Here is a 12,402-nt window from a genome sequence, read left to right on the forward strand (position 1 = left end):
ATTTATTGAATACCCTTTATATTCCATATACTCTGTTAGACACTTCAGATAAACTCATTATTTAATTCTGAAAAAAAAAATCTCCAGTTAGGAAAGTGACATTATCCCCATTTTTCAGACAAAAACATTGAGACACACAGGTGTTAAAATCCTACTCTATTATCAAACAGCAGGTCAGCACCAAAGAGAAAATTTGACATTAGATCTCCCTGACTCTAATGCTTTCACTTTTTCTATTACATCATTATGACATCAAACTACGCTGTCTTTTTTTTTTTTTTTTTGAGCCTGAAGTCAGTAATGCTCTTGGTGACTTCTTTATGTTTCTGTTTGAGAGTCAGAATTACTAAATCTCCATCAGAACTTGAGGTGAATTTTAGATTTGAATTCTCCTAGTTAACTGTTATCTGTCAGCAGCTGCTTATAGAAGGATTTCAGATTCTTTGCCCTGTAGTAGAAATTGTCACTATCAGATGATACTACAACAACTAATCTTATAAAGTGGCTTTTCCAAATTCAGTCTTGCCCAGGTGTCATATTGTACATTTTTAAGGGAAACTAACCTAGTTAACCCATGTCTAGGTTAACTTTGCTTAAAAATGCCTATGTCCCTGTAATCTGAGTGAAGAATTTACTGCTTTTGACTACATTCAGTAAACCCATTTCTCCATAACGTACTCTTTCTTGGAACTCATCTGTGACAGCTTTATAACTTTATTGAATATATGAAGCATGTTTCAAGTGTTTCAAGAGAATAGTTTTTTTGTTCTTGTTTTCTTTGGATTTGATTATTTTTGGTAAGAGAAATGTTTATTTTCTTCATTTAAGCTTTAAGAAATGTGGAAAATATCGACTTTTCCACTCTCATTATTCTACTTTTTGTAAGGCTAAGGTTATCACTAGATAGTAAAATATTTACTTTCACTGAAGCCAAATTTTGAGTGCATTTTTATTGTTTGTTTTATAACTCCCAAATAAATAATAAAAGCTATCCTTTATTTTCAAATAGGTTTTTGTATTTCAAGAAAATAATTTCCAGTTGGGTGAAATTTTGTGATAAAAATTCTCTAATGATGTACTATTTATCACAAATAACGTATCTCCTCAGTTAAATCACCTCAAGGAGCTCTAAGAAATCATTAAAACTATTAACATAGGACCAGTCACACTGCATTTTATGGCAATGAAACTTACAAGAGTGAAATAGAAAAATAATTTGATAACAATGGGGGGTTTATATAGGTTAAGGTTTTTGATGGTCTCCTGTTATTTTATTGTCTGCTTTTCATTATTATTAATATGTTATTTTAAACTCATGAAATTGGAATATAATAGTGGTTCTTACAGTCACATCAGGTCGAACCTCTTCTATAGAGGGGCACAGGTGCAGGGATCCCGGAGCGATACCCCTGGTATGCCATCTTTGTCCATATTTGGATCCACCCTTACCTTAATGCAGAACCTCTAGGCCATAACTGGTTTCATTTGATGTGAATCACAATAGATTTCTTGGAAATCACCTCTCAAATGTTGTAGATTATGATTTGATGGGTTGTTCTTGCAAGAGATTGGTTAAGATTAAGTCATAAAAAGTTAAAAAGCCTGCTAAATCCATTTTATAACATCACTATCAAATTATGCCTAATTAAGGATCTGAATCATATCCTTTTAAAAATCGAGGAACAGAGTAGTTTGGTCATTAAGATGATGGGTTTAATGAGACCAGAAATAGGTGAATCCACTCAGAAGAGATTCTGTGCTCTTTTGGAACAATGGAAGAATGAAGGGGAATCCAGTTCAAGAAGCCTTTCTTTTTCCACGAGAGCCGCGTTAAATTCTTTCCCAAGGTGGGAAATGAATTAACTAAAATAAAACTGCCCAATGCTTCCTAGGCATCCATTTAAGCAGTGCAATTTCTAAGTGTCTTTTGATTTTTCTTAAACCACCACTAGATGGGACTCTTGCATCCTTGGTTTTGGTTTCTTAGCATCTTTGTCTACAATTTGGGGGTCTAATGAACTCAGAAATAACAGGGAAGCTATAGGATTCTCTACTTGACAGATTCTACATAGGACCTCTGCATACATCATTTAATCTTTGGAATTACATAAGCTGCATATTCTAATTCCCATTTTAGAGATAAAGCCACTGAGGCTCAGAAAGAAAGTAGAGAGGGGAGAATTTAACATTTGTGGGCAACTCTGTATTTAAGGCATGTATGCTTATAGGTTTTCCTTCCAACAACCCCCAAAATATCATTTTCCTTTTGCAGATGGAGGAAGCGTCTGCAGTTTAGGAAAGTCACATCATTGCTGTGGCACAAGCAGAATTCAAACTCTTGCCTGCCTTTAGGGCCCATTTTTCTCTATGTATAGCCACTTCTCAAGCAATTTAAACACTTTAATGTATGATGCAACTTTAAAATTCATAAAGATCTTAGCAACTTCACCAGTAAAATGCAAGGGTTAGATTAATTATATTGAAAAATACACAATTTAGACATAAGTGTCTTTGAAAGAAAATCTCATTTATAGATTCAGCAATATAATTTAGTAGTAAAGAGTGTGGACTTCTGAGTTAGGTTACCTGGGTTTGTATCCAATCTCTACTACTTGCTAACAGTATGATCTTCAGTAAGGTACTACACCTCATGTAAACTCAATTTGCTCATCTGTAAATGAGAATAATAATTATATGTTACTTACATGGTTGTTATATGAGCTACACAAATTAATACATAGAAATGTTCATCAGCGATCCTTCTGTCAGAGATGACTACTGTCTCCCAGTAACTTACAGAATAAAAGAATTCCAGACTCAAGCTGTGTGTGTCAAATCAAGACTACATTTTTCTGCGCCCCCCCCCCCCCACCCCTTATAGCTATAGGAGCTAAGAGATATGAGTAAAGTTCTCAAAGAAATATGAGTAAATCTTAGCTGTATAATTTTCAGTTTGTTACCTAAATCTTAGAGAGATGCCCTTAAACTCGGGAACATGCCCTTAAAATGAATAGATATGCTTCTCCTTCCCTCTTCCACTTTCCGTTTGCTGGAAGGCAGTCTAGTGTTGGCAAGCCTTCCTGAACCTCAGGATCATGGCCAACACCTTAAATATGGCAGAGATATAAGAAACAGAAAGCCTAGGTCTCTGATACCAAGACTATCCTGTGCTTGGATGTCTTGTGCCACAATTGTTAAGTGACAGATAGAGAAGGAGAAAATTTATTTCCATCTTATCTTGTTTGTTTTCTTACCTTCTCACTCCAGAGAATGGTGTTTAGTTGGTGCTTAGCTTAACATATTTCCTAAAACTTAATACATTTTCTAAAACGTAGCCCTCTCTCTCTCATATATATATGCAGTGAATGGTCTATATATAGAGAGACTGTCTAAATATATCTGGAGTGTGAACAGTGTGTATACACATACACACACACACACAGAGGGAGAGAGAGAGAGAGAAAGAAGAAAGTGAGAACAGAGAAGAAATATTTGAGGTAATAATGGCCAAGAACTTTCCAAATAAAACCACATATCCAGAAATCTCAGAGAACACTAAGAAGGATAAATTTAAAAAATGAAAGACCACAACAAGAATCACGCCTAGTCATATCACATTCAAACTGCTGTAAACCAAAGACAGAGACAATCTTAAAAACAACTAATGAAGGAAAAACAATACTACCTTAACTAAAAGTAAATAATAGCCAAAGTAACATTTTAAATAAGAAATACTGATCATGCCACTACACTGTTTAAATTTCTGTCAGGGATGGGGGGCTAGGGGAGGAATAGCATTAGGAGAAATACCTAATGTAGATGATGGGTTGATGGGTGCAGCAAACCACCATGGCATGTGTACACCTGTGTAACAAACCTGCACGTTCTGCACATATACCCCAGAACTTACATTATAATAAAAAATAGTTTCCCATTGCTCTTGAAAGTAAGTGATATTACCTTAGCATAATCAAACAGGCTTTGATTAGTCTGGCTGCTGCTTCCTCTTCTGGCCTCATCTTCTTTCATGAAACCCTTATTTCTTGCCTTCCTGCCTTGTAGCCTTCTCTCTATTCCTCCTAAATGCCCTGGGCTTCACCATGTTCCTGGGATTTTCTGTACATGCTGTTTTCTAGTTTAGGATTATTTTTCCTTTTCTGGGGAACCCCGTTAACTTTGTCCCTACTTCTTAAGGGAAGCCCTACCCAACCCCCATTTCAAGGTGGGCTGCTCTATTATAAGTCATCTTAAACCTTGTCCAGTTGTGAGGTTGGGTTGTTTTGTACTTTTATTTTTTAATATCTCTTAGAGAGCTTATCTGGCTTTGCCAACACTCCATTCACAACTCCACAGTGCTCAGCACAAAGTGGGGACTAAATTTATGCTTGCTTCGTAAAAGAAAGTATAGGTTTCTTGCAATTATCCTAAAAAATAAATATTTATTGATTACAGATTACTGGTGGGGTGGTTTCAATAAATATTTATTAATTTATTAAAAAACAAATGAAGCACTACCCTCAACTAAGCACACTGTTACGTTTTGGGGAGAAGACACACAGGCTCTAATCCATATAATTTATTGGGGTATACAGTTGTGCCAAATAACAAAAAATTGAAAAGGACAATATATCAAAGATATGCATCAGACCAGGTTGTGTGTGCCTTTAGGAAATAAATTCTACAGATTGCAAAACCTGAGCTATATATACTGCAGCATTAGGAGAATGGGCACCCTAGGGTGCCGGAATCTTTGCAATTTTGTTAATTGGTGTATTCTCAGTTTTTACAAAAGTACCTGACATTTAGTAGGCACTTAATAATAATTTATTAAGTAAAGAAATAGTAGATAGCTAAATAAAAAACAGGTAAACAAGTGACAGTGAAAAGACTCCCGGTAGAGTAAACAGCATGTACAATTCCCTAGACTGACAAAATTTTTATATCTCTGCAGCTTCACATGGATGCCAATATGAAAATGGCATCATTTAAATTGTGAAGTCTTTCACTGACAGAAACACTTCAGGAAGAAAAGTGAGGAGAGGGATACGAGTTTTGGATAAATTAAATCCGTGATATATTTAGGTAAATAGAACAATTTTGATTCATTCAACAGTGTTGTCCACATTATTATTAGCCTTTGAAACATTTTCTTCTAGATCATAATTGTTTCTTTATTCTCACCAATATTAAAGATGTGAGTTTGAGTTAAGGTTTTTGACAAAATATGTCATCCAAATTCTAATTTCTCTCTCTAACACACAGAAATTCCAGTGATTTTATCATTCAGATGCAGTACAGCTCTGTGTTAAAAATTATAACCTTTTATAGTAAGCTGAGGTTGTATTTGTAAATGTTTATTTTACTTTATTTGGGGGATAGGGTATTTAACAAAATGTCAAAGGTTCTTGCACCTGAGAGTGCACATTCTACTAATGCTGCAGTATGCATAGCTCAGGTTTTGCAGTCTGTAGAACTTCCTTCTAGAGGCATATACAACCTGGTCTTGTGCATACCTTTGTTATATTCTGTCCTTTCAATTTTTATCCATTGGCCTGAAGCGGGGAAACCCAACACATGTTATCAGAGTATCTTTTGTTTCTGTCATTCCGAGCAGTAACCAGCAGGTGGTATCAAACAATTTTACATGTGTTCTGTTGCAGTCTTTCGTGCCTGTTTGGTTTCTGAGACTTCTCCTTCTTAACTTCCACCCCGCACCCCGACCACAAATACATAGGAGGATTTTATTTTATTTTGTCTTTCTGATTTAAATCTACCTTTGCTTTCAGAGTGATATTTTTGATATAAATGCATTGAAGTATTTTTTTTTTATATATATAGTAGGGGCACAGCTTTACATGAAGAAACTCATTTGATCTTAGTAACAACAGTATTGGAAAGCACTACTGGTGATCCTTACTTTAGAAATGGGGAAGCTGCTACAGCAGTGTCAGTCTCTGTGTTAAACTACCTACCTTAGTTTGACTTTCTTCTCAGCGTGTATTTTTACCCAACACTCTTTGCTTGGACATCATTTGCTCAGCTATTATGAGTTAAAACATCAATTATCTAACGTTTTTGGCCTATACCTTGATATAAAAATATTGTGTAAAATAAACCAAAATATAGAAGTGCTATAAGTTAGGTATTGTCTGTGCATGGGGAATAATCACATATATTTCACATGTTATAGAGAATTTTAGTGCTTAAAACACTTTAAAGTACTTACCTTTTTTATTTTTAATTGACAAAAGAGCCTCCCAGAGAAGAAGTGAATTGTGGAGATCTCACCGAGGTGATAAAAAAAAGAAAGAGTCTGTTAAAGAAATGCTAAGGAAACATTTAGAGAGTACCCAACTAGTGTAGAAAAATGCACATTGTTGGTAGACAGGTACATGGAAGGTTGGTGAGCTTTCCAGGTAAGTGCACTATCTCTTTGTTTAATGTCCAGTACTCTCTGTTTATAGTGTCATGAGACCAGGCTACGCCAAAGCAGTAAACAGAAAAGGTGACATTTGAGAATCATATCTTTCCAGTAAAAAGACAAAAAGAAAGGGAAGACAGGAAGGAAGGAGGAGCGGATCTAGACACAAAGTTAATAATGTTATTGTCAAATTTCCAAAATCAGATGAAAGAAAATATAATTTAGATATGGGGAAGACTGCCTCATAGTAGATTTATATTAAAATTGCTGTAATGTTTTATTGCCTAGAATGAATAGACCAAAATCTAATTTTAAACTATCAGTTTACACTTACAAACAAAATTCAACTTACAGTTTGCCATCATTTGGACTTACATTTTATTGTAAATGTTTTTAGTTTTTTAGAAAATTAATCAGTATTAGTGCATCCATCAGATATTCCAAGAATTCACATTTGCATTAGAATTGATAGATGCCATCAAGTATCCCTGCTTTAAATTAAAATTGTTGTATTATTTTTATCACAAAAGCAAAGCAGGTTCACTGCAGAAAAATAATGTAATACAATCTCCTCAGTATTAATTTTCATAAATAACTAATATTACCATCTTAAATTGTATCATTAGAGATTTTATCTTTTAATTTTATTTCTGGTATTTCATTTTACAATAGTAAAAAAATGTGAAACAAAAAAAAGTCAGCCACAAGTCCGTTTTAATTTTCTCCATTCAATCCAAATACCACATTCTTCCCCAAAATGATAACTGTAGGTGTTTCTTTTCTGATTTTTTTTACTACGTTTATAGAGTTACATTTATATTGATATATAAATCCAGCTGGGTGTATTTTCATTCAAATTGAATTATGAAACTTTTAATGCAGAATATTTGTAGTGAATATATAGCACTACTTTATCCTTTGTGATATTGTCATGGTATTTATCATGTAGGTATTCAACAACTTTTCAAACTATTTCTATATCAGTTAATAGGCCAATTTGCCACTCTGGCTCTTAAAAGCAGTGTTCATAGAGGAGTCTTGTATATCACTTATCTCTATACTTTCTTTTTTATTCTCTATTGACACATAACTGTATATATACATATAGATTACAAAATGATTTTTAATACATGTGGAAAGATTAAACTCAGCTAATTAATATATCTGTCACCTCTAATATTTAACATTTTGTAATGAGAATATTAGAAATACTCTCTTAGTGAAATAGAAGTTACAGAACTTAATTATTAGCTATATTTACCATACTCTGCAACTGTTCTCAAAAAAACATCAAAATTATTCTTCCTATCTGAGGCTTGGTACCCTTTGGTTATCATCTTCCCATTTCATTTATCTGACCTCACAGCCTCTAGTGACTACCATTCTTCTCACTGCTTCTATGAGTTCAATTGCTTTAGATTTTACCTATAAGTGAGAACATTGCTGTTTTTGTCTTTCTGTGTTTGACTTATTTAACTCAGCATAATATTCTGCAATTTTATTCATGTTGCCTCAAATGACAGAATTTCTTCTTTTTTTGAGGACTAATACTTTTCCATTGTACATATATACCACATTTTCTTTCTTAATTCATCCTTTGGTAGATACTTAGGTTGATCCCATAAGTTGGCTATTATAAGTAGTGTTGTAATGAACATGGAAGTGCAGATATCTCTTCACTATAGTGATCTCAAGTCTTTGGGGTAAATTCCCAGAAGCGGGATTGCTGGATCATATGGTAATTTTATTTTCTGTTTTTTGAAAAACTCCCATACTGTTTTCCATAAGAGTCATGCTAATTCGCATATTTCACATTCCAACCAAGAATGTGCAATATACATCCTTGCCAACACATGTTCTCTTTTGTTCCTTTGATAACAGCCATTCTAAAATATATGAAGTGATATTCATTATGGTTTTAATTGATATCCTCCAATGTTTAGTGATGTTGGCCATTTTTTTTCATGTATCTGTCAACTATTAATGTCTTCCCTTGAGGAATATCTTTTGAAGTCCCTTGCCTGTTTCTCAATTCAATTACTTGTTTTATTTCTATAGAGGTGTTTGAGTTTTTATATATTTTGTAAATGAAGCACCTTTCAGATGTGTGACTTGCAAATTTTTTCTACCAATTCACATATTTTTATCACTCTGTTAATTTTTTAAATATATGAAAACTTTTTATCTTGATGTAATCTCACTCATTTATCTTTGTTTTTGTTGCCTATGTTTTCGCAGTCAAACCTAAAAAATCATTACCCGAACTAATGTCATATACCTTTTTCTCTATCTTTTTTTTTTTTTTTTTTTTTTTTTTTTTTGAGACGGAGTCTCGCTCTGTCGCCCAGGCTGGAGTGCAGTGGCGTGATCTCGGCTCACTGCAAGCTCCGCCTCCCAGGTTCACGCCATTCTCCTGCCTCAGCCTCCCGAGTAGCTGGGACTACAGGCGCCCGCTACCACGCCCGGCTAATTTTTTGTATTTTTAGTAGAGACGGGGTTTCACCGTGTTAGCCAGGATGGTCTCGATCTCCTGACCTCGTGATCCGCCCGCCTTGGCCTCCCAAAGTGCTGGGATTACAGGCGTGAGCCACCGCGCCCGGCCTTTCTCTATCTTTTATTCTATGATTTTGTTATTATTGTTGTTGTTGTTTTCTGTCATATCAGCAAGATACATTTTTTAGAATGGTAGTACAGGTTGACTATCCCTTATCCAAAATGCTTGGGACAAGAAGTCTTTTGAATATTTTTGGATTTTGGAATGTTTGTAGAATACATACTGGTTCAGCATCCATAATCTGAAAAATCTGAAACAGCATCCATAATCTGAAAAATCTGAAATCTACAATGACATCTTGGCACTTGAAACATTTCAGATTTTGGAGAATATTAAATCTGAGACTTTTAGCTGAGGGATCGTCATTCTGTTATAAAAACAAAAGTAGGAAGAATAAAAATAGCTAATGATTACATATTCTGTCCATTCATTAGATGACCCACTAAGCTATTAAAACAGAGTCTTCAGTAACCCCTAACTAAAAATAATACAGACTTCATAGAATTAGTTAAGAAAAGCTAATAAACAAACAATAAGTACTTCAACAATAACAACAAACCCCAGAGAATGGTCAGAATCTGATTTCCAGATTTGCCACATTACAGTATTCCTAATGTCCAATTTTCAAAAAAGAATATGAGACATCCAAAATAAAGAGAAACTATAACCCATTTTCAGGAAAAAAAAAAAATCATTAGAAATTCTACCTGAGGAAGCCCAGACATTTTACTAACCACACAAAGACTTTAACTGTGCTAACTATGATAAAAGAGCTAAAGGAGACCCTGTCGAAAGAACTAAAGGAAAATATAATAATGATGTTTCAAACACTTTACCAATAAAATGATATAAATTATTTAAAAATTGAAACAATTAGAAATTCTGTTGTTCAAATTATCATAACTGAAATAAAAAATTCACTAGAGGGGCTTACCAGCAGATTCAAACAGTCCAAAAAGAAAAATCAGTTACCACAATGATAAGCCAATTAAGATTGTTGAATATGAGGAACAGAAAGAAAAAACAATGAGGAAAATTAATCAAAGTCTATAAGACCTGTTGTACATCATCAAGCATATCAACACATGAATATACTGTAGTCACAGAACAAGAGTAGAAAGAGAAAGGTGAAAAAAGAATATTTGGACCATGCATGGTGGCTCACACCTGTAATCCCAGCACTTTGGGAGGCCGAGGATGGTGGATCATCTGAGGTCAGGAGTTCAGGACCAGCCTGGATAACATGGTGAAACCCCGTCTCTACTAAAAATAAAAAATAAATAAGCTGGACATGGTGGTGCATGCCTGTAATCCCAACTACTCGGGAGGCTGAGGCAGGAGAATTGCTTGAACCTGGGAGGCAAAGGTTGCAGTAAGCCGAGACCATGTCACTGCCCTCTAGCCTGGGTGACAGACTGAGACTCCATCTCAAAAAAAAAAAAAAAGAGAGAGAATATTTGAAGACATGGTGGCTAAAACCTTTCAAACTTGATGAAAACCATCTATCAGCACATCCAAGAAGCTCAATGAACTAGAAATAAAGTAAACGCTAAGAAATCACAACTGGATATATCATAATAAAACTGTGGAATGCCGAAGGCCAATAGAGAATCTTGAAACAACCAAATGTTACAAGCAAAGTAACACTTCATATAAAAGGGATCCTCAACATGATTAGCACCTAAAAAATCATCAAAAACCATGGAGACCAGAGGCCATGGGAAGATATTTGAAAAGAAAAATACTCAACCAAGAATTATTCATCAAAACTAAAATAAAATATTAAAAAGTAAATATAAAATTTATTTTATATTTATATTTAAATTTATAAATTTATTTTATATTTATTTTAAATATTAAAAATAATAATTTGTTTACTATCTTATTAATATAAAATATTAAAATATTGAAATATTAATTTTAAAACATTAAAAATGAATATAACTAGACAGAAGATCAGCAAAATGTAGAAGACTTGAATAGAGAATACGCCAACTAGACCTAACATACTCTGGTCATAAAAAGCAGAATGCACATATTTCTCAACTGGGCATGGAGCATTCTCTAGGAAGATAATGCATTAGGCCATTAAACAAGTCTCAATAAATTCGAAGATTGAATTATTACAAAGTATGTTCTTACACCACAATAGAGTAGAATTAGAAATCAATAAAAAATACAATTTGGAAAATTTGCATATGTAAACATTAAACAAGACATTTCTAAATAACCATGAAATCAAAGAAGAGATCACAAGAGGTTTTAGAAAATAAGATGAATGGAAACAAAAAATAACGTATGTTATGGAAAATACAAAAGCTTGTTCTTAAAGAGAAATTTGTATCTCTAACCACTTATGTTAAAAAGAGAAAAAAAATTCTCAAATCAATAACTTAACCATCTTCCTTGAAAAGTAGAATAGCACAAACTAAACCCAAAGCAAGAGGAAGAAAAATAAGTGTTAGAGTAGAGATAAATTGTAGAGAGAACAGAAATAACAAATAGAAAAAATTACCACACAGCCATAAGTTGGTTCTTGAACAGATCAATAACATTGACTTACTTTTAGCCACAATGACCAAGAAAAAAAGAGAAAAAATCAAATTACTAAAATCAGGAAAGAAGATGGGACATCACTTCTGACCATAGAGAAAAAATATATATATAATATATATACAATATATTATATATATTATATATATACACAATATATTATATATATACACAATATATTATATATATTGTGTATACACACACACACACACACAGATACATATATAAAGTGGCAAGGCGCCGTGGCTCATGCCTGTAATCACAGCACTTTGAGAGGCTGAGGCAGGTGGATCACTCACTTGAGGCCAGGAGTTTGAGACCAGCCAGGCCAATACGACAAAACCCTGTCTCTACTAAAAATATGAAAACTAGTTGGGCATGGTAGCGTGCTCCTGTAATCCCAGCTACTCAGGGTGCTGAGGCACAAGAATTGTTTGAACCCAGGAGGTGCAGGTTGCAGTGAGCTAAGATCACACTACTGCATTTCAGCCTGGGTAAAATGTCAAGCAAGACTGACTCTCTCAATCTCTCTCTCTCTCTCTCTCTTCATATATACATATATATATATATATATATATATATATATATATATATATATATATAGTAATTCTTGGAACAATTGTATGCCAAAAATTTAGATGATCTAGATTAACTATAACAATTCCTAGAAACTACTACACATGACCAAAATAGACTCAAGATTCTGAGTAAACCTTTAACAAATAAAACTATGAGTTTAGTAAACAAAATCTTCCAATTAAGAAAATATCAAGGTCAAATGGCTTCTCTGGCGAGTTCTACCAAACATACAAAGAATTAACAACAGTCTTTCTCAAAATCTTCCAGAATATAGATGAGAAGGAAACATTTCCTG

At 33.8% G+C, this 12,402-nt stretch overlaps 1 protein-coding gene across 18 annotated transcripts in view; it reads left to right on the plus strand.

Moving 5' to 3' along the window:
• The window catches only part of GABRA2 (gamma-aminobutyric acid type A receptor subunit alpha2), a 150,943-nt gene that overhangs the window by 117,340 nt on the left and 21,201 nt on the right, over window positions 1-12,402 (plus strand). The gene's annotated exons all lie outside the window — the stretch shown is intronic.

Source organism: Pan troglodytes, chromosome 3 (genome assembly GCF_028858775.2).
Source record: "Pan troglodytes isolate AG18354 chromosome 3, NHGRI_mPanTro3-v2.0_pri, whole genome shotgun sequence".
In the NCBI taxonomy this organism is placed as follows: Eukaryota; Metazoa; Chordata; class Mammalia; order Primates; family Hominidae; genus Pan; species Pan troglodytes.